The sequence below is a fragment of the Triticum aestivum genome, chromosome 3B (assembly GCF_018294505.1).
Source record: "Triticum aestivum cultivar Chinese Spring chromosome 3B, IWGSC CS RefSeq v2.1, whole genome shotgun sequence".
Classification (NCBI taxonomy): Eukaryota; Viridiplantae; Streptophyta; class Magnoliopsida; order Poales; family Poaceae; genus Triticum; species Triticum aestivum.
The window spans coordinates 717,127,626-717,140,337 of record NC_057801.1 but is presented as its reverse complement, the minus strand read 5'-3'; positions in this window follow the sequence as shown (position 1 = coordinate 717,140,337).

The following is a 12,712-nucleotide window of genomic DNA, read 5'->3' as shown; positions in this document are numbered from 1 at the left end:
CAAGATGATATATAACTTATGCGCAGAAATTTAAAATGCAGCTTATGGTTACAAGTGTAGATGATAATAGAAAGTACCTAAAGAACTGTGGAGCCAAACACCATATTGAAATGAGCACAGAGATCATGTATTACACCCAAGGTCTCCAGTTTAGGCGCAGAGAGGACGGTTATTTGCAATGGTGAATAACTAGAATCAAGGATCAACCTTTGAAGTGAAGGGGCATCTTGGATGATGAGCTGCCTTCCGTCAAAAGAAATTCCAATTCTTACAAGGTTAGGCGACTTTATTTGGAGACAACCGATTCTAATTGTGAAAACAAGCACCAAGCACTCCAGGGCAGGGCAACTGGAGTGGATGATGCTGTGCAATGAGGCCTCCGATATACGAACCCTCACAAGTGAAAGTTTCTTGAGAAGTGGGAGTTGAAGGTTTAGTACCAAATTGTCTGGTAGGTAGCACATCGCAAAGGTGGCGGTGTGGAGAGAGGAGGAAAACCGTGAGATGGACATCATTGCTGAGGGCACAAGTTCATGGCGTTCGGTATGTGGTATATGATTTCCAGGGGAATAGTAGAACTCAAGCAGCTGTAGTTCTGTGAATTCAAGGGATTTCAGCCAACCGTCCACCATGCAGGGCATGGTTGCTTTCTCAGGTAGCATGACGGGATGCAGAGGCTTTGAACGGAGCCCTGGTGGGAGGAGATGATGGCTCTGGGGATTTCAAAATCATGGAAGACAGATAGGTGACAACAGTCGAGATTAAGGGGCATAGCGCGCCATAGAGGATGCATCGAATTCAGAGGACTTGGGTGTGGTAGCAATCCTTCATGGGGAGAAGCGAGATGATCTCCCCAAGGACGGCATCCGGGAGATCGATGATGCGGTCCACCCAAGATTCTACAGGTTCCTGGGATCCGGTGGGGGCGGGGTCGCTGCTTCTCCCCGTGCTGCCGAGTGTGGGATCTACAACAGGCGTCGCCGCTGGCGGGAGCCTCATCTTCTTTGTGCTGGGGTCAGCCGCTGGAGTGAGGTGAGGAATTTGGGGGTACGAGTGGAGGGAGCTGACATGAGGTGGGTGGGAGCGAGGAGGAAGAAGAGCACCCAGGTTTTTTGCGGGTGCGGTGTGCTGGGTGTGGGTAGCGCCTCTCATTCAATAAATATATGGGCTTTTGAATTGATTTTACTATTTAGTAGTGTGGATGGGCTGTTTTGTCTTGGGCCCAGAGAAACAATCACTAATAGTATACTAGAGACACTCTACAGCTACCCAGAAAAACAATTACCACCAGTACAGTGGATACAATACTGCTTCTGGCTCCTCCTTGGTCACTGAAACGTCTCCCTCTACTGAATGCTGTTATACTTTTGTTCACCGACATGCGGGCCATGCAGCACGCGGGCCCAAATGCCATCCACCAAATTAGAAGGCAGTATGCAGGCGGAGAGTCACCCCGGTCATAGCGCGGCAGTAACGAGCCGTCGTATCACAAAACCCCACCTCCCCGCAGTCTAAGTTTGACGGACGAAGCAACCATCATTTCACTCTTTGCTGAATCCCATTCTCCCTCACCGTCTTCAAGAAAGGTAACACTCGCATTTGTCACTGTTCTTCTCTCCCAACGAAGGGAAGGTAAGCGGATCCGTGATGTTGGTATATTTTCGTTCAAAGAAAAAAAGAACTTTTGCAAAGCAGTAACTGATCCTCACTCTCTTTTTTGTTTCATTGTCATTGCGATTGTGTTTTCCTTTCAGTGGTTTCCTAGTATTTGTCAGTTTCATGATGGACCAAGGAGACCCAAGCAAAGATCTGGCGATATTGGAGCAGACACGAGAGGCTGATCCCCACGAGACAGAGAGCTCCAAGAAGTTGCAGGAAGCCACCGAGCTGGCCCCAGATACGCTCACGGCCACTACTAAGATGGTCAACTCCCCGTTTGAGGTTACATCCCCCGTGGCACTGTAGGAGCAGTTTTCCCCCTTCGAGGATGTGTCCCCCCCCCCACTGAGCTGCCCAAGGTGATTTTCTTCTTTGCCGATCTCGATTGTGGTTTTTCATCTAAGTATGTGGTGATTAATAATGCAAAATATTATTAGCTTCGATACCATGCTACACATAGTGGTTTAAATAACTTGTGTTTCTTATACTGAAAAGTAATTTAGAATTTGTTTCTATTTCAATTAGAGACCTAATGCAGACAAGAATTGTGTGATTGTACATGTCACTCGCTATGAGGCGGATGACCTAAATATACGCACTGGGAAAACAGAGTTCTTAGGCTGTTGGATCCTGGAAGCCATTTGCGGTTATACCAATGAAGAGTTGTATTCCAGGCTCACTGTTATCAGGCATGTTGTCCAGGGTGTACTGAAGCACAAGAAGTTCAAAGATACTCCTTCGTTTGTGAGGCATACTGTTCTTGTCAAGCTTACGCAGGAAGATGACGTGGCATGCCTCCACAAACAAGTTTATCAGTGGCAAGGCCACAAGGTTGTCTTCATGAAGGTTCACAGGATTGAGCTGTTGCTGGACGTCCTCAATGATGTTCATGGCAAGGTCCATCTTGTGTCTAGCCCAAGTTAGACCGAGGCATGAAATAGTTACCCCAGCTAGTGTTTAATAGTAGTTTGGATTGTGTCTAATTATCCGAACCTTGCCTTTTATCGACCCCTCTTGGGCTAGTACTCTGTTTGAATCCGTCTATGGGAACTTCTGCTACTTTTGTGTGCCCGTGAATCATGTGAGAACCATCGTAATTGTTGCCGAAACAGATGCGTCCTCACTAGTTTTCTCATGAATATGGCATGGTAAGACATAAGTTGTCATGGTTTTCTTGGGGAACGTAGCAGAAATTCAAAATTTTCTACGCAACACCAAGATCAATCTATGGAGATTCTAGCAACAAGAGAGGGAGAGGATGAGCATCTTCATACCTTTGAAGATCGCTAATGGAAGCATTATAAGAACGCGGATGAAGGAATCGTACTCGTAGCGATTCAGATTGCGCTTGATTCCGATCTAAGCATCGAACAACTGTGCCTCCGCATTCACCACACGTACATCCCGGGGATGTCTCCTCCTGCTTGATCCAGCAAGGGGAGAGGAGAAGTTGAGGGAGAACTCTGACAGCACGATGGCATGGTGGTGATGGAGCTCGTGGTTCTCCGGCAGGGCTTCGCCAAGCACTACGGAGGAGGAGGAGGTGTTGGAGGAGGGAGAGGGCTGCGCCAGGGGACAGGTGCGGCTGCCCTCTCTCTCCCTCACTATATATAGGGGGAAGGGAGGAGGGGGAGGCGCCCTAGGGTTCCCTAGGGGAGGGGCGGCGGCCATAGGGGAAACCCTAGATGGGTTTTGGCGCCCCCACCCCCTAGGAAACATGCCCCCCAAGCCGGGAGGGACGACTGCCCTAGGGGTGGCGCCCCCACATCTCCTGGTTACGTGAGATGGGTGGGAGGGGCGCTCAGCCCCTTAGTGGGCTGATGTGCCCTCTCCCCTTGGCCCATAAGGCCCCCCAACGCTTGCCGGGGCCTCCGAAACTCCTTTCGGACACGCTGGTCATCACCTGGTACCCCCGGAACAATTCCGGACTCCAATACCCTTCGTACAATATACCGATCTTCACCTTCGGACCATTCCGGAGCTCCTCGTCATGTCCGAGATCTCATCCGGGACTCCGAACAACCTTCGGTAACCACATACTATTTCCCATAACAACTCTAGCGTCACCGAACCTTAAGTGTGTAGACCCTACGGGTTCGGGAACCATGCAGACATGACCGAGACGTTCTCCCGTCAATAACCAACAGCGGGATCTGGATACTCATGTTGGCTCCCACATGTTCCACGATGATCTCATCGGATGAACCACGATGTCAAGGATTCAAGCAATCCCGTATGCAATTCCCTTTGTCAATGGGTATGTTACTTGCCCGAGATTCAATCGTCAGTATCCCAATACCTCGTTCAATCTCATTACCGGCAAGTCACTTTACTCGTTCTATAATGCATGATCCCGTGCATAACTACTTAGTCACATTGAGCTCATTATGATGATGCATTACCGAGTGGGCCCAGAGATACCTCTCCGTCTCACGGAGTGACAAATCCCAGTCTCGATTCGTGCCAACCCAACAGACACTTTCGGAGATACCCGTAGTGCACCTTTATAGCCACCCAGTTACGTTGTGATGTTTGGCGCACCTAAAGCATTCCTACGGTATCTGGGAGTTGCACAATCTCATGGTCTAAGGAAATGATACTTGACATTAGAAAAGCTGTTAGCAGACGAACTACACGATCTTGTGCTATGCTTAGGATTGGGTCTTGTCCATCACATCATTCTACAAATGATGTGATCCCATTATCAATGACATCCAATGTCCATGGTCAGGAAACCATGACCATCTGTTGATCAACGAGCTAGTCAACTAGAGGCTCACTAGGGACATGTTGTGGTCTATGTATTCACACATGTATTGCGGTTTCTGGTCAATACAATTAAAGCATGAATAATAGAAAATTATCATGAACAAGGAAATACAATAATAACCATTTTATTATTGCCTTTAGGGCATATTTCCAATAGTGTCCCACTTGCACTAGAGTCAGTAATCTAGTTCACATCACTATGTGATTGTAATGAATCGACACCCATGGGGTTTGATCACATCTCGCTTGTGAGAGAGGTTATTAGTCGACGGATCTGAACCTTTCAGATCCGTGTGTGCTTTGCAAATCTCTATGTCATCTCCTAGATGCAGCTACGACGCTCTATTTGGAGATATTCCAAATAACTGTTCTACTATACGAATCCGGTTTACTACTTAGAATAATCCAGATTAGTGTCAAAGTTTGCATTGGCGTAACCCTTTACGACGAACCCTTTTACCTCCTCCATAACCGAGAAAATTCATTAGTCCACTAGTTACTAAGGATAAGTTTGACCTCTATCCTGTGATCTATTCCTGGATCACTCTTGTACCCCTTGACTGTCTCATGGCAAGGCACACTTCAGGTGCGGTACACAGCATAGCATACTATAGAGCCTACGTCTGAAGCATAGGGGACGACCTTCTTCCTTTCTCTCTCTTCTGCCGTGGTCATGTCTTGAGTCTTACTCAATACTCACACCTTATAACACAACCAAGAACTCCTTCTTTGCCGATCTATTTTGAACTCCTTCAAAATCTTGTCACGGTATGTGTTCGTTTGAAAGTACTATCAAGCGATCTTGATCTATCCTTATAGATCTTGATGCTTGACGTTCAAGCAGCTTAATCTAGGTTTTCCATTGAAAAACACTTTTCAAATAACCCTATATGCTTTCCAGAAACTCTACATCATTTCTGATCAACAATATGTCAACAACATATACTCATCAGAAATTCTATAGTGCTCCCACTCACTTCTTTGGAAATACAAGTTTCTCATAAACTTTGTATAAATCCAAAATCTTTCATCATCTCATCAAAGCGTATATTCGAACTCCGAGATGCTTACTCCAGTCCTTAGAAGGATTGCTGGAGCTTTGCATACTTGTTAGCATCTTTTAGGATTGACAAAACCTTCTGGTTGTATCGCACACAACCTTTCCTCAAGAAAAAAATCGATGAAACAATGTTTTGACATCCTATCTGCAAGATTTCATAAATAATGCAGTAACTACTAATATGATTTCAACAGACTCTTAGCATCACTATGAGTGAGAAAATCTCATCATAGTCAAATCCTTGAACTTGTCGGAAAACATCTTAGCGACAGGTCGAGCTTTCTTAATGGTGACACTTACCATCATTGTCCGTCTTACTTTTAAAATCCATCTGTACCCAATAGCCTTACGACCATCAAGTAGTTCTACCAAAGTCTATAATTTGTTTTCATACATGGATCCTCTCTTGGATTTTATGGCCTCGAGCCATTTGTCGGAATCCAGGCCCACCATCGCTTCTCCATAGCTCGTAGGTTCATTGTTGTCTAGCAACATGACCTCCAAGACAGGAGTACGTACCACTCTGAAGTAGTACGCATCCTTGTCGACCTACGAGGTTTGGTAGTGACTTGATCCAAAGTATCATGATCACTATCATAAGCTTCCACTTCAATTGGTGTAGGCGCCATAGGAACAACTTCCTGTGCCCTGCTACACACCAGTTGAAGTGATGGTTCAATAACCTCATCAAGTCTCCACCATCCTCCCACTCAATTCTTTCGAGAGAAACTTTTCCTTGAGAAAGGACACGATTCTAGAAACAATCCCTTTTGCTTCCGGAACTGAGACAGGAGGTATACCCAACTGTTTTGGGGTGTCCTATGAAGATGCATTTATCCTCTTTGGGTTTGAGCTTATCAGGCTAAAACTTTTCCACATAAGCGTCGCAGCCCCAAACTTTTAAGAAACGACAGCTTAGGTTTCTCTAAACCATAGTTCATACGGTGTTGTCTCAACAGAATTGCGTGGTACCCTATTTAAAGTGAATGCGGTTGTCTCTAATGCCTAACCCATAAACAATATGGTAATTCGATAAGAGACATCATGGTATGCACCATATCCAATAGGGTGCAGTTATGATGTTCGGAGACACCATCACACTATGGTGTTCCAGGCGATGTTAGTTGTGAAACAATTTCCACAATGTCTTAATTGTGTACCAAACTCGCAACTCAGATATTCATCTCTATGATCATATCATAGACATTTTATCCTCTTGTCACGAAGATCTTCAACTTCACTCTGAAATTACTTGAACCTTTCAATAATTCAGACTTGTGTTTCATCAAGTAATTATACTCAACATCTACTCAAATCATCTGTGAAGTAAGAACATAACGATATCCACTGCATGCCTCATCACTCATTGGACTGCACACATCAAAATGTGTTACTTCCAACAAGTTGCTTTCTTGTTCCATCTTACTGAAAACGAGGCTTTTCAGTCATCTTGCCCATGTGGTATGATTTGCATGTCTTAAGTGATTCAAAATCAAGTGAGTCCAAAAGATCCATCTCCATGGAGTTTCTTCATGCGTACATACCAATAGACATGGTTCGCATGTCTCAAACTTTTCAAAAAATGAGTGAGTCCAAAGATCCATCAACATGGAGCTTCTTCATGCGTTTTATACCAATATGACTTACATGGTAGTGCCATAAGTAGGTGGTACTATCATTACTATCTTATATCTTTTGGCATGAACATGTGTATCACTACGATCGAGATTCAATAAACCATTCATTTTAGGTGCAAGACCATTGAAGGTATTATTCAAATAAACAGAGTAACCATTATTCTCCTTAAATGAATAACTGTATTGCGATAGACATAATCCAATCATGTCTATGCTCAACGCAAACACCAAATAACAATTATTTAGGTTTAACACCGATCCTGATGGTAGAGGGAGCGTGCGATGTTTGATCACATCAACCTTGGAAATACTTCCAACACATATCGTCACCTTGCCTTTTGCTAGTCTCCGTTTGTTCTCTAGCCTTTTATTTCGAGTTACTAACACTTAGCAACCGAACCGGTATCTATTACCATGGTGCTACTAGGAGTACTAGTAGAGTACACAGTAATATAATGTATATCCAATATACTTCTGTCGACCTTGCCTTCCTTCTTATCTACCAAGTATCTAGGGTAATTCTGCTCGAGTGATCGTTCCCCTTATTACAAAAGCACTTAGTCTCAGGTTTGGGTTCAACCTTGGGTTTCTTTAATAAAGCAACAACTGATTTGCTATTTCATGAAGTATCCCTTCTTGCCCTTGCCCTTCTTGAAACTAGTGGTTTTACTAACCATCAACAATTGATGCTCCTACTCGATTTCTACTTTCGCGGTGTCAAACATCGCGAATTGCTCAAGGATCATCATATCTATCCCTGATATGTTATAGTTCATCACGAAGCTCTAGTAGCTTGGTGGCAATGACTTTGGAGAAACATCACTATCTCATCTGGAAGATTAACTCCCACTCGATTCAAGAGATTGTAGTACTCAGACAATCTGAGCACATGCTCAACGATTGAGCTTTTCTCCCTTAGATTGTAGGCTAAGAAACTCGTCAGAGGTCTCATACCTCTTGACGTGGGCACGAGCCTGAAATCCCAATTTCATCCCTTTGAACATCTCATATGTTCCGCGACGTTTCAAAATCGTCTTTGGCGCCTCAATTCTAAACCGTTTAACATTACTGAACTATCACGTAGTCATCAAAATGTGTATGTCAGATGTTCGCAACATCCACAGACGACGTTCAAGGTTCAGCACACCGAGTGGTGCATTAAGGACATAAGCCTTCTGTGTAGCAACAAGGACAATTTTCAGCTTACGGACCCAGTCCGCATAATTGCTACTGTCAACTCTCAACTAAATTTTCTCTAGGAACATATCTAAAACAGTAGAACCAAAGCGTGAGCTATGACATAATTTGCAAAGACCTTTTGACTATGTTCATGATAATTAAGTTCATATAATCACATTATTTGATGAACTCCCACTCAGATAGACATCCCTCTAGTCATCTTAAGTGATACATGATCCGAGTCAACTAGGCCGTGTCCGATCATCACGTGAGACGGACTAGTCATCATCGGTGGACATCTTCATGTTGATCGTATCTACTATATGACTCATGGTCGACCTTTCGGTCTCTTGTGTTCCGAGGCCATGTCTGTACATGCTAGGCTCGTCAAGTCAACCTAAGTGTTTCATGTGTGTAAATATGGCTTACACCTGTTGTATGTGAATGTTAGAATCTATAGCACCCAATCATCATGTGGTGCTTCGAAGCAACGATATTTCACAACGGTTCACGGTTAGGGGGAACACTTTCTTGAAATTATTATGAGGGATCATCTTATTTACTACTGTCGTTCTAAGCAAATAATATGCATAAACATGATAAATATCACATGCAATTAAAAAGTGACATGATATGGCCAATATCATTTTGCTCCTTTTGATCTCCATCTTCGGGGCTCCATGATCATCATCATCACCGGCATGACACCATGATCTCCATCATCATGATCTCCATCATCGTGTCTCCATGAAGTTATCTCGCCAACTATTACTTCTACTACTATGGCTAATGGTTGAGCAATAAAGTAAAGTAATTACATGGCGTTGTTCAATGACACGCAGGTCATACAATAAATTAAGACAACTCCTATGGCTCCTGCCGGTTGTCACACTCATCGACATGCAAGTCGTGATTCCTATTACAAGAACATGATCAATCTCATACATCACATATCATTCATCACATTCTTTTGGCCATATCACATCACATAGCATACCCTGCAAAAACAAGTTAGACGTCCTCTAATTGTTGTTTCCATGTTTTACGTGGCTGCTATGGGTTTCTAGCAAGAACGTTTCTTACCTACGCAAAAGCCACAATGTGATATGCCAATTGCTATTTACCCTTCATAAGGACCCTTTTCATCGAATCTGATCCGACTAAAGTGAGAGAGAGTGGCACCCGCTAGCCACCTTTATGCAACAAGTGCATGTCAGTCGGTGGAACCTGTCTCACGTAAGAGTACGTGTAAGGTCGGTCCGGGCCGCTTCATCCCACAATACCGTCGAAACAAGATAGGACTAGTAACGGTAAGCATATTGAACAAAATCAACGCCCACATCAATTTGTGTTCTACTCGTGCATAGAATCTACGCAAAAGACCTAGCTCATGATGCCACTGTTGGGGAACGTAGCAGAAATTCAAAATTTTCTACGCAACACCAACATCAATCTATGGAGATTCTAGCAACAAGAGAGGAAGATGATGAGAATCTTCATACCTTTGAAGATTGCTAAGCGGAAGCGTTACAAGGACGCGGATGAAGGAGTCGTACTCGTAGCGATTCAGATCGCGGTTGATTCCAATCTAAGCACCGAACAACGGTGCCTCCGCGTTCAACACACGTACATCCCGGGGACGTCTCCTCCTTCTTGATCCAGCAAGGGGAGAGGAGAAGTTGAGGGAGAACTCCGACAGCACGACGGCATGGTGGTGATGGAGCTCGTGGTTCTCCAGCAGGGCTTCGCCAAGCACTACAGAGGAGGAGGAGGTGTTGGAGGAGGGAGAGGGCTGCGCCAGGGGAAGGGTGCGGCTGCCCTCTCTCTCCCTCCCTATATATAGGGGGAAGGGAGGAGGGGGAGGCGCCCTGGGGTTCCCTAGGGGAGGGGCGGCGGCCATAGGGGAAACCCTAGATGGGTTTTGGCGCCCCCACCCCCTAGGAAACATGCCCCCCAAGCCGGGAGGGGCGGCTTCCCTAGGGGTGGCGCCCCCACATCTCCTGGTTACGTGAGATGGGGTGGGAGGGGCGCTCAGCCCCTTAGTGGGCTGATGTGCCCTCTCCCCTTGGCCCATAAGGCCCCCCAACGCTTGCCGGGGCCTCCGAAACCCCTTTCGAACACGCTGGTCATCACCTGGTACCCCCGGAACAATTCTGGACTCCAATACCCTTCGTACAATATACCGATCTTCACCTATGGACCATTCCGGAGCTCCTCGTCATGTCCGAGATCTCATCCGGGACTCCAAACAACCTTCGGTAACCACATACTATTTCCCATAACAACTCTAGCGTCACCGAACCTTAACTGTGTAGACCCTACGGGTTCGGGAACCATGCAGACATGACCGAGATGTTCTCCGGTCAACAACCAACAGCGGGATCTAGATACTCATGTTGGCTCCCACATGTTCCACCATGATCTCACTAGATGAACCACGATGTCAAGGATTCAAGCAATCCCGTATGCAATTCCCTTTGTTAATCAGTATGTTACTTGCCCGAGATTCGATCGTCGGTATCCCAATACCTCTTTCAATCTCGTTACTAGCAAGTTACTTTACTTGTTCTGTAATACATTATCCCGTGAATAACTACTTAGTCACATTGAGATCATTATGATGATGCATTACCGAGTGGGCCCAGAGATACCTCTCCGTCTCACGGAGTGACAAATCCCAGTCTCGATTCGTGCCAACCCAACAGACACTTTCGGAGATACCTGTAGTGCACCTTTATAGCCACCCAGTTACGTTGTGACGTATGGCACACCCAAACATTCCTACGGTATCCGGGAGTTGCACAATCTCATGGTCTAAGCTAATGATACTTGACATTAGAAAAGCTTTTAGCAAACGAACTACACGATCTTGTGCTATGCTTAGGATTGGGTCTTGTCCATCACATCATTCTCCTAATGATGTGATCCCGTTATCAATGACATCCAATGTCCATGGTCAGGAAACCATGACCATCTGTTGATCAATGAGCTAGTCAACTAGAGGCTCACTAGGGACATGTTGTGGTCTATGTATTCACACATGTATTGCGGTTTTCGGTCAATACAATTATAGCATGAATAATAGACAATTATAATGAACAAGGAAATACAATAATAACCATTTTATTATTTCCTCTAGGGCATATTTCCAACAGGTTTATCATACGAGCAATGTGTGTTTTGATGAAATAGAGCACTCGTTCGAGAACTGTGCACCGACGTATACATAAGTACTTGTAAACACTGTTGGTGCTACACCACTTGCAAGCAGTTGTGCAAAACACGACATGTTGGCTTAGCTTGCTTCAACACTAGGCTGTCGACCAGCTAACAATCAACAATCTGTTGTCTGACATATAAGCAACTATGTATCTTGTTACAGTGGTTCAAGCAGTTGATTGAGGCCACAATGTAAATTCAAAACGTTCACACGCTAGTCCAGCGCTCATGTGGAACACTCACATTAAACTCGTGTTCATAAAAAACTTGAAAAGCATAAGTTAAGCAATTTTATACATCTCAATGATTCATAGAACATAACAAACATATACTTTCACAGCAAAAGACAAAGTTGTGAGAAGGTTTAGAAATCAGGAAAAAACAAGCAAGGCTTCTCTGAGCAAAGGGCCTCCCGGCAGGCTTAAATTTCCTCGAGTTCACTATGGTTTTTTCTTGTTGCCACCATCTAGGGTTAGGTTCTCTCATTACAGAATAACCAATTGTAATTGTGGTGTCAGCTGGAATGTTGAACTGAACCATGCAGTGTACTGACCAGGTGAAATTCTTGTGCATTCCACTAAATTTAAGCACCGCTATTTGCAGAAATAAGAAGACTACAAGGCCTCTTGTCCACGCACCTGTCCAAAAAACCACCATGCAGCCGTGCCAGCTAGTTCTCGGTCCAAGGATGAACTAGTAGAAAGTGCAATCCAGACTAGGATGCAGTTGTTTTCGCTCGTCCCTGCACTGCCATCAGGAAGTAAAACGTACGAATCAGCTTCTTTTAGATTGCGTTGGTCATTCTACCTTAGTTACTACCAATGTAGGAATACCTTGAACACTGGAGGTTAGACGACGACAACGAGGGATAGCCATCTCATTTTGCGCAGTTCTACTAAAACTAAGGTGTGTGATTTTGATTGCACGTATAGAAACGATATGGGGACAGACATCCCTGTTTGCGCAAATACGAAATATGGTTATTTAAACAGTGACAGATATTTGCAGTAGCGTATTATTAATAGCAGCATCTATTGTGTTACAATTGGCACTAGATTGACAGTATGAAGAGTCCTTAAGTAAGTAGCTTCACATCACATCAACACTGCCACTAGATTAACATGGAGAACAATAGCATTAGTATTACTGTCATGAGAGTAGCACATGGTCAGTAAATGTGCAATCAAAT